This window comes from Penaeus monodon, chromosome 14 (assembly GCF_015228065.2).
Source record: "Penaeus monodon isolate SGIC_2016 chromosome 14, NSTDA_Pmon_1, whole genome shotgun sequence".
Classification (NCBI taxonomy): domain Eukaryota; kingdom Metazoa; phylum Arthropoda; class Malacostraca; order Decapoda; family Penaeidae; genus Penaeus; species Penaeus monodon.
The window spans coordinates 44,651,164-44,668,663 of NC_051399.1; the positions used below are offsets into that span (position 1 = coordinate 44,651,164).

General features: G+C 36.2%; 6 non-coding genes and 1 pseudogene across 6 annotated transcripts; 3 read left to right on the forward strand and 4 right to left on the reverse strand.

Moving 5' to 3' along the window:
* Positions 1 to 7,903: 7,903 nt before the first annotated feature.
* LOC119581370 lies at positions 7,904 to 8,022 on the forward strand. The gene has a single exon (XR_005229513.1). It is a non-coding gene; the product is annotated as a 5S ribosomal RNA (ribosomal RNA).
* A 1,324-nt stretch (positions 8,023 to 9,346) lies between these two features.
* Positions 9,347 to 9,509, reverse strand: LOC119581315. The gene has a single exon (XR_005229465.1). It is a non-coding gene; the product is annotated as a U1 spliceosomal RNA (small nuclear RNA).
* Positions 9,510 to 11,763: 2,254 nt separating this feature from the next.
* LOC119581375 lies at positions 11,764 to 11,965 on the reverse strand. Its single transcript, XR_005229518.1, has one exon. It is a non-coding gene; the product is annotated as a small nucleolar RNA U3 (small nucleolar RNA).
* Positions 11,966 to 12,995: 1,030 nt separating this feature from the next.
* On the forward strand, positions 12,996 to 13,113 carry LOC119581395. The gene has a single exon (XR_005229532.1). It is a non-coding gene; the product is annotated as a U5 spliceosomal RNA (small nuclear RNA).
* A 1,199-nt stretch (positions 13,114 to 14,312) lies between these two features.
* Positions 14,313 to 14,475, reverse strand: LOC119581318. Its single transcript, XR_005229468.1, has one exon. It is a non-coding gene; the product is annotated as a U1 spliceosomal RNA (small nuclear RNA).
* An 861-nt stretch (positions 14,476 to 15,336) lies between these two features.
* LOC119581354 lies at positions 15,337 to 15,529 on the forward strand. The gene has a single exon (XR_005229499.1). It is a non-coding gene; the product is annotated as a U2 spliceosomal RNA (small nuclear RNA).
* Positions 15,530 to 16,233: 704 nt separating this feature from the next.
* Positions 16,234 to 16,422, reverse strand: LOC119581390 (annotated as a pseudogene).
* Between the last annotated feature and the right edge of the window lie 1,078 nt (positions 16,423 to 17,500).

Here is a 17,500-nt window from a genome sequence, read left to right on the forward strand (position 1 = left end):
GCTGCGTGTGTTTGTGTGTGTGTGTGTGGTGTGTGTGTGTGTGTGTGTATGCGTGTATGTGCCTGTATGTGCGTGTGTGTGTGCATGTGTTTGTGTGTATGTGTGTGTATACGTGTGTGTTTGCATGTGTGTGTATACGTGTGTTTGCGCGCGCGCGCGGGCGCGTGTGTGTGTGTGTGTTTGCGTGTGCGTGTTCATGTATATAGACAGAGAAGCGTTAATTTGAAGTCACGTAGTTGCTCGCCCTTAGGAAAGTTACAAGGCAGCCGTAAGAGGGGAGTAAGACGTATCACAAAATTATTTGTTTTGCAATGCGTGAATTTTCTTGCTGACGATCCCTTGTTGCAGTTACTTTCCCTCTTTCGAAGTTTTATGTAAGCAGACATTTCCTTCCCTATTGCTATTCAACATGGACAGGCGTTTCCCCATAAGTGGTTTGACATTGTCGGTTGTGAATTAGACTGATAGCGCGGAAAAGATGGACGGGATGAGTGGACATGAACTGACCTCAATTTTTCATCCCTGTGACGGGGATTTGCAGTTTAGGTGATTATTGCGTTAGGCTAACCAAGAAGCAATCATTGCAAAGAAAAATTGAGTTGAACAACTTATGGATATCTTTCCTCGTTTCCTTCATATTCGACTTAGTGAGAATAGTAAATAAGGCAAGATCGGTAAAGTTGGAACAGGACGAATGACTATTATGCCTGTTATAGTCAGTTAAAAGAATACTCATTTGGGTCGTCCTTCTCTTACACTTTATCGTGATACGTATTCTTTTACTGTTTTCTGACGTGTATTAAATGATGTAGATATCAGTGATGAATGATCGTACATGGTACACTTCCGCTCTCCCTGACACTGATATGGTCACCAATTTTGACGAGTCGCGGTTTCCCGCTTCAAGAGCAAGATTTATGCTTCTATAGACCTTGGTCACTAGTACCCTTGCATCGCCCAGTATGTATACACATGCATACACGCACTCACGCACGCACGCTCGCAGACGCACACGCGCGCAGTCACACACTCGTACAGTTCGACAGCTGGTCGTGACATTCGGCCGAATTAATATTTTTACATACAATAGGTTAACTTTACAGTGTATTTTCCTATGGTGCCAAATTATTTATCTATCTAGGTGTGTCTACATGATATTTTGCCAATGTGCTCTTCGAACACCGAAGGTCTCGGAGTTGCAGCTACTTCGGTCGGTGTCAAATGAGGTCAGATTACGCTGAATTCATCACTGTGGTGGGAAATTCATATTTTCTCAGTTTCCTGACTAGTAAAGTGAATATACATGATAATGGAAATTATTATATAATTATGGTGATGGAGACGCGCCCGTACTTGGAGTCTGATATCAGGCAACCGCAAGCGGTGTCCCTACTTTGTTAATGAAGCTGGTAACTATGGACACTAGCCTTGGTAGCTACAACTTAACATAATTATCGGTGAAAGAAATAATTTGCTGAGAATATCGTTCGCACAGCTCATTCCAATAGTCTGGAAAAGGCACCGAAGCTTCTCCTGGCATACCACCGATCTCCTTGACGTCTTGCAAATTAAAGAACAAGTCTATTATTCACTCCCTATACAATATGCGTGAGTGAGGTCTCGTACGCAGCAAATTGAGTAATTCCGTTATACTAGCAAATAAGCAATTCATTACGAAACTATTGACCTGGTGGGGGAAAACGCAACACATTTAATATTGTGATGATTTCCCCTAACGGTCGTTGTCAAGTAAATGCATTGTTATCAAAGAAAACCCTCTACGCCAATTGTAGCGTATGAATCAAACTACTAGTAAAATTAGGTGTTATCTGGGACTTACCCTTTCTGTTTTGTCTTCTTCGCCAGAACGATTTTCCTGAATTCCTTGTAAAATGGATGTCGGTGGCTTATTTCCTTTCCTAAGCTTTCATGCACATTAGATCGACAGCTCTATTTCAATAACACTTGCTCCTCGTTCCACTACTTTTATACATAATACATGAAAGGCTTACGCGTACACTTCATAACAATTATGACTATGTGAGCACTTTACCACATTTTTTTCGTTATTTCAGAAACAATCAACTATTGAGAAACAAACTAAACTCTTTCCAGTATATATTTTTGTGTGAGAAGCACACGCTCTCATTTCCCTTACACACGTTAAATTTTGTCATTTTTCACAATAATAATATGGTAAATCACCATGTACCTCTTCACTCGTTTCCATAAAAAGTACAACTGAATGTATCACTGCGACGAGGACTTGAAAGAACAATCCTGCGTCGTGGTTAGTTGACTTGTGGCATCCGATGCTCTCATTGGCTAGCTTATACAAACACGGCTACAGGGAAGCGGGGCATTAGAAGTCATGCATTGTGATTGGTTTATTCGTGGTATCCGAAGCTCTCATTGGCTAGCTTGTGTAAACATTGTCGAAGATAAGAGAAGTTGGAAGTACATATTGTATAACCGCACTCAGTACAAAGTTAATTTCTCTTCTCATGCACAGAAGGTTAAACTATATATATATACTGTATATATATGAATATAGCCTTATAATCTGGCGACTGACTGGTTAATGCCCAGGGGTTACTTCCCATTTTAATGAATAAAGGAGTGTGGGGACTGTTTATTCCCACTTCAGCCCTGAACTCCCTCACTCTCCTACAATTACTGAGTGTCCAGTTTTCCAGCGTACATCATCATGATCATCTAGATCATTGTGGACATCTCAATAATCATGATTATCATGATCATAATAATTATCATGATGATCATAATTAACATGATCATAATCATGATCATTTTGATCATCTTTAATGATCATCTTCTTGATCATTATTTTGATCATGATCATCATGGTCAACATTATGATCATCATGATCCTTCTCATCATTCATGATCATCTTTTTGTTCATTATTTTTATCATGATCATGATCGTCATACTCATCATTTATCCTGATATTCATCTTGATCATCGTCAAAATCATCATTATGATCATCTTGATCATCCTGATTATCTTGATCATCTTGATCATCCTGATTATCATGTTCATCCTTATCATCATCTGGATCATGATCATCATCTTGATTATCATGTTCATCCTTATCATCATCTGGATCATGATCATCATCTTCATTATCATGATCATCATCATTATCATGATCAACGTCATCATGATCGTAATGATCATCATCTTGATTATCATAATCATCATCATGATAATGATCATCATCCTGACCATCACCATCATGATCATGACGATTGTCATGATCATCATGATCATGATAATGATGATCAGCATCATTTATCGTGATGTTCATCATCTTAATCACATGAAGATCATTATAATCATCTTCATCACCATTATGATGATCAAGATATGTGTGTGTATGTGTGTGTAAGGGCGTAAATGTGTGTGTGTGTGTGTGTGTGTGTGTGTGTGTGTGTGTGTGTGTGTGTGTGTGTGTGTGTGTGTGTGTGTGTGTGTGTAAGGGCGTAAATGTGTGTGTGTGTGTGTGTGTGTGTGTGTGTGTGTGTGTGTGTGTGTGTGTGTGTGTGTGTGTGTGTGTGTGTGTGTGTGTGTGTGTGTGTGTGTGTGTGTGTGTGTGTGTGTGTGTGTGTGTGTGTACATTCGTGTACATGTTTTCCTGTGTACATGGGTGCACATGTGTTAATGTGTACAAGTGCGTGCTATTGTGTGCTCATGTGAGTGCGCGTACATGTGTGCTAGTTCGTGTAAATGTTTGTGTGGTGTGTGCACATTTGTATGGATGTGTGTACACGTGAGTGTACATGTGTGTGTGGGTGTGTGAATACGTGTATGTGAGTGTGTGTACTTGTGTGTATGGGTGTGGGGTTATGTACATGTAAGTGCACATACGTGTGTACATGCATGCGTGCGTGTGTTTACATATGTACATGTGTGTATATATGTGTGTGCGTGCGTGTACGTGTGCATGTGTGTCTGCGTGCGTGTGTGTGCGCGCGTGCGTGTGCTTGTGTGTGCGCGCGTGCGTGCGTGCGTGTGCTTGCGTGTGTGTGTGTGTGTGTGTGTGTGTGTGGTGTGTGTGTGTGGTGTGTGTGTGTGTGTGTGTGGTGTGTGTGTCTTCGTGTGTGTGTGTGTAAGTGTGCGTGTGTGTGTGTGTGTGTGTGTAAGTGTGTGTGTGTGTGTGTGTGTTTGCGCGCGTGCGTGCGTGTGTGTGTGTCTGCGCGCGTGCGTGCGTGTGTGTGTGTGTGCATGCGTGCGTGTGTGTTTGTCTGTGTGCGCGCGTGCGTGCGTGTCTTCGTGTGTGTGTGTGTGTGTGTGTGTGTGTGTGTGTGTGTGTGTGTGTGTGTGTGTGTGTGTGTGTGTGTGTGTGTGTGTGTGTGTGTGTGTCCTGTCAGTCTAAATCGGTTAAAAAAGTTATTATTTAGGTTGTAGTTTTACTGGACTTTAACGTGATACGCAATTCTCTGTTGCCTTCAAACATGTAGTAAATACTGCTACAATATTTTAATTGAATACACATACACATGCGCACAAACACACACAGGAGCGCAGGTACAAACACAAGCAAACAAACAGTTTGACAATTGGTCGAATCAATATTCTTGCTTTCAATGCATTTTATTTTGGTATAATGTTGGATTATATCTATGACATATGTACGCATATCTGTCATTTTACATGCGTGCTCATGCGGCACCTAAGGTCGTGTGACTGCGGCTACTTAGGTGTCAGATTACATCAATATATTAATATGGCCGAAAATTTCATATTGTGTTCAATGACCTGACTTTCATAACAATAGTGATAATACTAATATAGCATTAGTAATACAATACTATGATATAATGATGATGGAGGCGCGATCGTAATTTAACATCAGGCCACCGCAATCAATGGCGTCACCACTTTGTTAAATATGATGAAAACAAGTCACACTAGCTATGACACCATAAACATAATTGGAGTAAAAAATAATTAGAAGATAACATCGTTAGTATGGCTAAATCCAGCATTCTGAAAAGGGTACACAGCTCCAGCATGCATACCCCGGAAAGATAGGGTTCACAGATCTCCCTGGTGCCTTATCGCAATTTAGGGAACAACACCATGCGCTTATTTACCCCTCCCCCCGTTCCCTACACCAGTAGACTATACATAGGAGGTCTTGCGCGGCAGGTTGGAGTACTTTCATTATACTGGAAAATAATTAAATCATTACGTAGTTGCCTAATGGGGAAAAGGAAAACATTCAATATAACGATGATTTTCCGACTACGGCAATTGTCACCATTGTTAACAATTATAGGTGCAATGTATCCATAAACACACACTAGAAACCTTTTCAAACATTCACCGTTAATTAAGTAATGATATCTGCAAAAGAACAGTGAAAAAAAAATAGAAATAGAGACCATATCAGTTTTCAGGAATAACAAATATCCCCTCCCCCCCCAAAGAAAAAAAAATCGCGGCATGAGGTCCATTACGTGCAGTTGTTATACAGACTTATATTTCTTTACATATATATATATATATATATATATATATATATATATATATATATATATATATATAATATATATATATATATATATATATATATATATATATATATATATATATATAATGTAAGATTGTATTTCTCCTTTTCCCAAGTTTTTGAGTATTAGTTGCAAACCATGAATTCTTTATAGAGTATTTTGGCACAAAAAAGTGACAACTCGAGCAGAATTTTTAAAATCATGAACCATTATTGGATTTACTCCCTTAAGTGTTGGATTGTGATTGATGTCAGCATGAAGAATAAATCTCACTGAAGAGATTCGGATGTCATGGCACTGAAATCTGCAAATGGCATGTTATTATAGAAGACCCGATCAGCGAAGTTACGCAACGTTATGGCACCCCAAGAGGCGGTTCACTAAGGCCATCTCTGTTCTGATTAATCATCTCACGATAGAAAGGGTGATTTTTAGAAAACACATTTACTTCATTTTCGGTTAAGTGTGGAAATCAACAAATTATTTTACAGGATAACAATCACAAAGAGAAGCTCAAAGCATGTCTTATTTCCGCGCCAGACAAAGCAGATCTAAAAACTGTATATGAAAATATACTAAACAAAAACTTGCACAATCGAAGACTACATATTAAGGTCTATGACATATAGAAAGTTCGAAAACATGTCCACGACCCAATAGCATAATATTTTACTAATCATCCCCATCCGCAATTGGTTTTACTTAATTATTTTTATCATGATTAAAATGGTCATGATAACATTTATTATTATGCTTTTTTTTATCATGATCACTATCAATTTGCTTGATCATTAGTGGTAAGATTATAATCATAATTATTATCATCAACATTACAACTATTTAATTCTTATTCTGACTATCCTCTTCTCTTTTTGCAACGGTAAATTTACCTTTACTGTTTGCTGTTCACCGAAGCATAATTTCCATTGGGTTTATGCAAATATGCACGAGATATATGGCATATATAATAAAATGCCAAAACCATCCGAATATGTAGGTGACATAAAACGGTTTGATTTTCTCTCTTTTTTGTTGAACATTTCTTTATTTCTCATGCAGTAACACATGATCACTAAGGCAAGTAAATCTAATTTAGGGTCACTATTCATTTATACAAACTGGATCATGTGTTGATTACTCATACTGATTCTCTTTTCCGTAAATAAATCTCAGTCATGTTACTATTATACGTGAGGGAGAGAAGCAACGAAAGACCGGAGAAGGAATCTATAGAGATATACAGTAAGGATCAACTTATCACAGGAATGGTGATTTGGGATTCAAATCCTGTTTGCAATTGTAACTTTGATAATACTTTGGTAAATTGTTTGTCTTTTCATCACGGATTCCTACATAATAAGTGATATACAACAAAGCTTTAGTCAGTGTTGCAAATCCTGAGTTTTCTAACATAGATCTAGGATTTTTCACCGTGACCTGAGTTTCTGCGTTTGTTAATAGAAGTTTTTTAAATCTCAATTAATCTAGTATGTATCTAGTATTTTCCTTACTAAGTAGTATGTTGATCAGCAAAACGTAACGCCTGTACCAGACACGTCTATTAGCACGATGTATTAACTGATACTTTTTTTCGTTCAGTGCGTCAATCGGATCCTAACTGTTTTTCTACTAGAACCCTTTCGTATAGCCACTCTTAGCTTGCCCACACTCGAGGGAGTTCTGAGAATGAGGGTAATCATTATCATCAACAATGATACTACATTTTGTTCGTATTATGATCAATAATATTATTACCAATATCATTGATATGATGCTAATTATGATTCACATTTACATTTAAGTAGCATCCTTATTACCATTATCATGACAATAATGACTATGTTAATAGCAGTAATTAGCAAAACTAATAACAATAATATCATAACGATACAAATACAACTACAAATTATTGATAATAATAACAACAATTGCGGGAAAATGTGTTTTGAAATCACTCAAGGTTTAAGATTCAATAATAGTCATTTCTGCTTGTGGTTAGCTATATCATCTAGCTCTGTGCAAGACATGCAGTAGAATGAATACACATTGAAAACCATATCAAATATTATATTACTCAATTTCTTCATACTGCTTGTAAACCTTGTATTCTTTACAGAGTTGCACAGCTCGATAATTAGTCAAAGTTTGTGGCAGATGCAAGAAAGTGGTGACAATAGACTTAGAATTGCCAATACTCCCGACAGTGGTCGATTGTGATTTATGCTTACATTACGAAGCAGATCTCATTGTTATCACTGGAATGTCATGGTCATGAAGTTTGATGCAAAAGTAAATCACGCATTATATTAGAATGTATAAAAATGACGAGCACTGACACAAAACTGGCTAACGTTTGTCAAACCTTCGCCAACGATCATACCACGTTGAAAGCACCGCTTCTCGTCCGATCAGCGAAGTTAAGCAACGTTGGGTCTGGTCAGTACTTGGATGGGTGACCGCCTGGGAACACCAGATGCTGTTGGCATTTTATTATATATGCTAATGTGTTATACATTTTTATAGAAACTATACCAGCTATTCTTATATTAAATAAAGAAATCACTTGAAATTATACTTCAGTCCATAGAAATTACAGTAAAAGTCATCACCACCGGAGAGAGGAAGAAGGATACACAGAAAACGAATAGGATAATCCAAAGAGGTAACTAAAATAAATGCAATTCTGCATTCTAAACATTTTATTAATTTTCTGATACTAAACAGATTTCCGCGGCAGTTCTTGAAGCTGTAATAATGATATTAATTTTGTTAGTAATAATCATAATAGTAATGATATCTACAAAAACAATAAGTATAAAATTATTGTAATAAAGATACGTCTTTAAAAAAGAGGAAAGAAAAAAGAAAAAAAACATTAAGTTTTATCAAAATGTTTTGCAGCAGTTTGAAGCTTTGTATGGGCCGAAAAAGGTAAAAAAAATGGCTGTGTCGTCTGTGAATGATCTTAGTAACCAGTGAGCCCAAATGAAAACTGAAATGTATATGCCAATAAACATACAAACTGCCAATTCAATCGCCAATGACAGTAAGTATTCGGATTGGTGATCGCCTGGGAACACCAGACGTGTCTTTTTCAGGCAGATAGCCATGAAAATCAGTAAATTATATATAAGGTTAACAAGAACGAACACAAGCATACAACACATTTGGTCCTGTCTCAGCGCTAGATAAAGCAGACATAGAAAATATATGAAAAAGAAGCACAAGAAATTGTATAGTAAGGTAGTGAGTTAGATTTTTTAAAAACATGTCTACGACATTGATACACAATAATCAAAGTCTTCCCTGTCTATATTTGGTTTTGTTATAATTGTCGTTTGGATCACCATTATCGTAATTACTGATATAATTAAGCTGGCCATGATCACGATTATTTCCATATTTATTTAATCTAATTAATAATTCACTAATTAGCATAATTTTTGATAGGATTACAATTACTGCCATTATTTTTTAATACAATTATAATGATAATGTTGATAGCAGCTATATCCTTATGCTAAAAAATACTAATAATGGTGATGATAATGATAAATAACTAATAATCATGATACAAATAAAACAACTAATAATAATGGCAATACCAACAAAAATAGCAGCACCAGTGCAGACTACCATGCTATTGAAATGAGATTTCCTTCTGCATTTCGATACTTTAAAACATTTACGAAATACATAAATATCCTCGAACGGGTCATCTGGTTTGACAAACTAACGAAATATATGCAATCAAAAACATTAAAGACCTGAGGACCTTGAACACTTTTCTGTAAAAATGACATCTTATAAGGGGGATAGCGCGAACGCAGTCCCCCACTAACAAAAATTGCGCACTCGAGTTAACCACATTTGGGTTAATCGCAGGGGTCAGCACCACCGGAGTGCAATGGTGTGCCTCGCCCTGGGAGAACCGCCTTCGTGATCACGGTATCTCCTGTGCCAGGTAAGTATGCTTAACCGACCCACGCGCCAACCCACGCTCACCCGTACTGAAAACCCTATGCGCTCTACAACACTTTATACAAATATGTACTTTGACTTCAGTTTTCTCAAGATACTCCAAGTAAATCACACTTATAATTATATTTTGAAACTATGGTTAGAAACAGAAACGTTCACTTGCAAGGCATTAAATTTGAAACTGTCCATTACATATCGTAGAATAAATAAGATTTTTGTGGTATTCATTTTATACAAAACGACTTTTAGCATCTCCGTAACATTTTTTTTTAGCAGTGTTCGTAACTATATATGTGTGACTGCACATACACACACATATATTATCAAATCCATCCATACACCCATTAATACAGGTGGATATATATATGTTCGCATAAATGTAATATTCAGATGATTTTAATGTACACTGTGTTATACACCATTCAAATTTTAATTATATTACGCTACGGTAATATCTCAGGGTATGTATGGTCAAATTTACTTCAATGTTTTATGGCATTTTTGTTTGTTTGTTTGTAACCCATAAAGATAACGTGTTTTTTTTTTTTTTTTTTTTTTTTTTTTATACTTGCGTAAACATTCAGTAAACGTTTACTATTATGCAAAATTACATATGTACACATAACTTTATATATATATATATATATATATATATATATATATATATATGTATGTATATATATATTATATATATACGTATATACTGTGTATATATATACATATATATACACAGTATGTTTATGCATGTGCATCACTATAAGTGCGGCGTGCATAATTATGCGGACATGTGAGCAAGGTCTATATACATATATACCTTATTAGTGCGGGCGTCCGTGTCTATTTTAACACATACACACGCACGCCCGCACTAATAAGGTTCTGTGACAGCTGGTTGAGTAGCTAAAGGTATTTGCTCACATGTAATTTGAAGTCCGATTAGATTATAAAACTGCTTAAAATCCCAACAACAGGTAATAAAGACCCTCCAAAACCCGATCCACTCCCTCCGACGATTTTAATCAGAACTTTGTAAAAACGTTTATGATTATATTATGTGCCTGATGCACTATTTCTGATAAAAATGAACAATGTCAAACTGGGTCTCTAGTACCTACTTATAATCAAGATATATATACTAATGAATTATATGAACTCAATAATATTACGATCAACTTAGACGTCTGAGATATCTTAGAATCTTTTCTACCCTGCGACACCTTGACTTTATCTACAGTGCATCTCAAGTACAATATATAAGGACATGCACCCTCTTTGCCCACAAAACACCAGAACCATAATCTACAATAACTTTCATAGAAATTACATTGTAATTGGTCCAATCTCTCTGAGGAAGATATAAAGTAATTATGTAATTTATACGCTCCTCTTTCAATAGCTAGTATTGAAAAGGCTTCCACAAAAGGGTGACGCTTTACAGATTTGCTTCTTCATTGCCGGAGATCAGTGCAGTAATACAGTTCAACTTGGACAATTTGTGAATTGGACATATTGTGAAGTAACATCATTTTCTTCTAAAACATTGCGATATTAAAATGACTTCTGAGAATTGGAATATTTACTTGGGTCTTCCTTTACCTTAGCCGTGGATCGGAGTTATTGCAATACCTCAAGGATTGATTTACAGAACTGTCTGGGAAGATATTAATGAAATGTGTGAAATAGTTGACGATTTTATGTAATCAATAATGTTACTATCACCTTAAACTCGAAGTGCGTGAAAGGCCTGCATGGCTTCTCATTCCATGAGACATCTATGCCTCTACAAACTTTTAAGTGCACAAGATGAAGTAATGCAGTAATGGATTTTATATAGACATAGAAATACCCTCCATGACGAAGACTCAAGTATACTCTGCGAATTACACAACACAACTCTAGAGGGTAATTACTATTTGAAATAGTAAGAACACTAACAGTGGTTGTGGCAGTGGCATTTCTGATAATGGGATCAATAGTTGACAAAGCATAATTATGATATTTACTAGTTCTGCCTGTACTGGTAAATGTAATAGTATCGAAAAAAAAGGAAATTTTGGTTTAAACATTTGAAATCATGAAAATATTTACAGTAATTAAAGGCAGAGACACTTTAGTTACAGGCACTCGGTTTTGGATTTTGAATTCGTCGAAGCAGAGAGATCACATTAATTTATATATTGGATGTTTTTTCTCCTTGTCAGGAGTCTTCAAAAGTTCAAGAATACTTCTTGTGGATTTATATTCAACCACTCAGCCTGTGTGATCCTCCTCTCAACATCGGTAAACCGAGTCAGAACGGTCATCAAACTCTCAAGCAAACACTTGACAGCCGCTTCCCGCTCAGAGGATTACACTAACAGTCCTCATCGTGGTTGAATATATTCCGAGAATCTTGGCGAGAAACCCGGCAATCGCACTATAGAAGTGATCCTATAAAGTATGATCATAATTTTACATTCTACATTCACTCACAGCATGCATTTTACTGAAGACTTTCTTCTAGTACACCGGATTTTCACGCCTTCATATGTTAGCATACGTATGATGTAATATGTGGACATAGTTTACCCATTTAAAAATATGTACATTATCTACACCTATTTGATAAAATGGTACACAGCAAAATATAGAGAGAATCTTAATGCATATTCTTACATAGTTTAAAACAAAACATTTATACATATCAAATAACGCGGCACAGGGACTATACTAAAATATACGAGAGGATATATCTTCATATTACCTGTTCCAATGCATATCCAATCAAATTAAACGTGCATATTACTAGGTACTAGAAGATAATCTAATACGGGAATAAAAAAAAAAATAATGAATCTTTAAAACTGTTATCTCGAGGTTTCAATTTCAATTGTTAATCATATGTTGGTATATGTACTATGTGGACGTAGTTTGCCTATTTAAAAATATTTCCATTGTCTACATTTATTTGATGAAATTAAACAGCAAAATATAGAGGGGAAGGTAATGTATATACTATATAGTTAAAAACAATAAGACATTTATACTTCTCAAATAACGTGGCACAAAGACAAAACTAAACTATATGAACACTGAATGCATTTTTTTTTTTTTTCATGTTACCTATTCCAATGCATCTCCAGTGAAATTCAAGGTGTACATTTCTAGGTACTATGAGATAATCTAATATGGGAATCAAAAGGTTCATGTATCTTTAAAACCGTTATCTCAATGGTTCATGATTTAAAGGAACAACATTCCTCCTCTTATGTGATGTTTCAATTTCAATTGTTAAATTCAGTCATATTCAAACCACCTGGCTTATATACTTTGTTAACGTAGATATCATGACTACACATTTACTTTTGTGCGTGCTAATCCTTATTAGATAAAATAACAATAGTGTTTCTTTCAAGAAATACCTTTCTTGCCCTTCTACTCATCGTTCTACGACTCCTCAGTCTACCTTTGTTGGTCAACTTGATTAGTATATACTGTTAACTCTGGTTTCCCTTCAAAACGCATAAATCTTTCGCCTTTTACTAAAGATTTCCGTGGAGGGGAACAACTCAATGAGTCTTACTCAATTTTTTCTATAGCCCACTTCGGTGGGTTCAAATTCAACATAAACGCAGTAAACATATAATTCACTAATAGTAATCTTGTAGTAAGGAGAATGTCTGAATATGTATTCAATTAGTTTTAGTGACTACATAATATTTCAACTTTCCATCCTCGGCTAAAACATAAATTGCTTTTCCATTTATATTAGTAGTACATTATTTCCATTAAAAAACGCTAACAGTTGGTGTTTGGAGCTAATTCATTTAACGTTACTATATTTTTAGTTTTAATCTCAGCTTACTTCATCCTAATTTTTATTTACTTGGTGGTGAAAGGGATTATCCTTGTATACAAATAAAATAATGTACAATAACATCTATGGTTCCGAAATATGCATACGTACATTAAGACGTTAGTGGTCTACCTGCTGTATATAGATATTTTACATTTCTCACACCACTGATCTACTCTGATGCAACTCCCATAATATATCATATATTTATCTATCTATATGTGTAAATATATAAATGTGTGTGGACATACATTTTATATTATCAAATATATGATAATTAATATTTATCATAGCATAATCCACCACGGGAAAATCATTCATCCATAATGTTAAAGGTATAGGAAACGTAGGACAACCAAAGTGTACCACATATATGCCCACCCAACTATATAGCAGAAACTCTGTATGGGAAATCGCAATTCATAATCAAAAATAAATGTTATTTCCATTTTCATATTATTTTTGACGAAATAACATCCCTTAAATGAAGAAAATCATACGCACAATTAGGGTAATATGACAAATTTAGCAACTAATGTAATTAGTCTCATAAAAGTAAAGAACATTTAAACAAATGTAAAGTTACATTTTTTTCCAAAATATATTACTGGTACCTACATCCATATAAATACGTCAAATTCCTTTCACTACCCATTTCTTTGGCATTGTATACAATTGGATATTTCCTGCTTTGGACACTACAATCGTTCAAATATTCTGTAGCCAATATCGAAATACAGATCAATATATTTATGCAAAGTTGCATAATAATTTACCAGGTTAAATAAGAATTGCCAGGTAGCTTTTTTCTTTTGGGTAAGTTTATCATATGAACTCATTGGGATGTATCACAAACTGAAAATATCTAACAGTTGTTCCGCCACTCATGAATCTTGGCCTCAGTAAGGTTTTAAGGTTGGGTTTCCAATGGAATTACTCAAGTGTAACGAAATGTAATGTGGGGGATAGCGCGAACGCAGTCCCCCGCTAACAAAAATTGCGCACTCGAGTTAACCACATTTGGGTTAATCGCAGGGGTCAGCCCCACCGGAGTGCAATGGTGAGCCTCGTCCTGGGAGAACCGCCTTCGTGATCACGGTATCTCCTGTGCCAGGTAAGTATGCTTCACCTACCCACGCGCCGACCCACGCTCGCTCACACTGAGAACCCCACGCGTTCTACAACACTTTATACAAATAACAAGTTGGAATTTTCTTTTACGTAGACTCTTCTAGTGAATGTCACTTTGGTTTATATTTCAAAACTGTATTCGGAAACAAAAAGGTCACTTGTTATTCATTCAATAATAACTATCCTTATCATACCGTAAATTACTGTGTATAAGAAGCTTTTTCCACCTGTACTTCTGTTATCCTAATTTTATCATCGTGATATTTTATGGCAATTTTGGTAGGTTGTATATACATATATATATATATATATATATATATATATATATATATATATATATATATATATATATATATATATGAAAATCCACACATACACACTCGCACATATTCATCTAACCCATCAAGGCATCCATAAATACAGATGGGATACATATCTACGAAAATGGTCGTATAAATTTAATATTCACATGATTTGAATGCACTCAGAGTTATGCATTTTTCAAATCTTGCTTATATTTCGCAAGACTAATATCAAATGGAAATAATGGTCAGGGTTCGCAAAACATATATATGTAAGTACGCGTGTGTGTGTGTGTGTGTGTGTGTGTGTGTGTGTAAAAATAAACCAAAAAAGTATTCGTGTGGGTGCGTATTAGTGTGTGCGCGTACGTTTTTACGTATAAGTATGCATGGACGTTTGTGCGTGTACGTGCAGGAAATATTCTCATATGCCAATCAAGATTTCAATAACTTCGAACGCCATGTCGTTTACATCCTTTAACCAATAAAGAACATCACTAGCAAGTCTTCAGAAACATTTTCTCGGACACACACACAACCTTTTTTCAGTATCGCTTCTCGGCCTTTTGGCTAAGATCAAAGTGTAGTATCTGTTCTTATCAGCTTAATATCTGATACGATCCCCATGTGGGATCTACGATATTAAACTGATTTTTGGAAAATGGCGAAGTGCTAGGGGCTTGCTCCACCTTTGCCGCGGATCGGCCCGGTATTGCAGTACCTCCGGGATTGGTCCACTCCCTCCGGGGAGGATAGCAACTAATTATATTTAATTGTATGCAGTTACCAAGTTTCACATTAGCTGTTATTGTACTAGCTTCATTAAACTAGTGACTAATAAGTTTCATCGCTATCGAAGATTGCCTCAGTAATGCAGTTTAGCTAGAACAAAATATATATATACACATTGTGCAGTTACAACACTTACTGCAAATAAAACACGAAATTAAAATGATTTCTGAGAACTGGCCAATTACTGTAGTACTTCCTAGATAAATCCAATCTCTCCGGGAAGATATTAACTAATAAAACATATCAACTAGTTGACGACATATATCAAGGGTAAGGCTACAATCACATTCAGCTCAAAGTATGTAAAAGACCAAAGCTTTCCCACTCCATGTAACCCCTTACTCTAGTAACTTATAGTATGTATAACTATGAATCGTGTCCTTTATAAATCACGATTGACTTTTCATTCACTCCCTTTTGACGTTACCGGGACATGAAGTAATAAAGGAAGTGCAAGTATAATAATTATACTCGGGGGCAATACTATGACAAGGTAGACAAAATAATAATGATCATATCTAAAAGTTTTACTTGTAATAGTAAACAAATTTACGAACAGATTAGTTAGTTATTATTTCAAATCTGGTTAAAACATTTGGAACGATGAAAATTACTCTCATAACAAGTGTTGACCCTTACTTCAATTTACTAGCAACACACTGATTCTCATCTGAACATCGGTAAACAGTCAGAACAGTCATCGTAACTCTTAAAGCACACTTGAGAGCCGCTTCACGCTCAGAGGATTACACTAACAGTCCTCTCGTGGATGAACATATTCCGAGAATCATGGTGAGAAACCCGGCAGTCGCACTATAGAAGTGATCCTATAAAGTATGATCATACTTCCACCTTCTAAATTCACTCACAGACTACATTTTACTCATGACTTTGTTCTAATACAAAATATTTTCACGTGTTCATATGTTGGTATATGTATGTAGTAGTATGTGGGCGTAGTTTGCCTATTTCAGAATATTTGCATATTTTACACCTATTTCATCAAATGGTATAAAGAAAAATATAGAGGGAACCTAATTTATTTACTATACATGAAAAAAAATGGCATCAGGGACTAAAATAAACTATATGCACCATGAATGCATTTTCTTCATATAAGCCATTCCAGTGCATTTCCAATATATTATACACGCTTCATTACTATATAAACTTGTACATATCATATATATTATTCCCATTCGTCATTTACATACACACAAACAATTAAAAACATGTGTGCCACAGGAATTACCCTGGTGTCCGTGGCCTCTCGTCACGCCAAGCATTGTTGTTTCTTGAGTCCTATAACGTAGATTTTATAGGGTAAACTTCCGACTTTTCAGAACTTTCAGCACTTAGTGCTTTGCCTACACCTTCAGTGCCTTGATTTTCCAGGTTTGCAAGACTACAGTAAGCGTAGTCGGCAGCCCACTTCAGACCCGCAGTACTCTTCTACACCAAGGTAGCCCTTACGGGTAATGACCCCTGGGTAGGGAGGCCTAGTAGTCTGGGGCGCCTTTTGGGAGCACTTTTTTCTTTTGTGCTGATTTCTTTTCCTCTCCATGTGACTTTCCTGAGCCTACCACAGTACCCTTGTGGGCTCCCGTATTCGCTTGGGAGGGGGGGGGGGGTAGACATCAAATTACCGTCCTTCGCTTAGGCAAGTTCGGCGGTAAGGTCGCTTCCATAACTCGATCTCTCTTTGCAAATAGAGAACGCAACCAGGATTCCACTGGGAGGGGGATATAGGACAGAAACTGCAATACTCTCTCTTAGCTTTTGCTTTTAGGTTGATTATCAATAGTTAAGGGTTATCTGGTCCCTTCAGAACGGGCACGTGCCCACTTGGTCCAAAACCCAGCATGATCGACTCCCCGGCTACCCCTTCTCCTTTTCAAGAAGGGGGACGACCCATGACACTC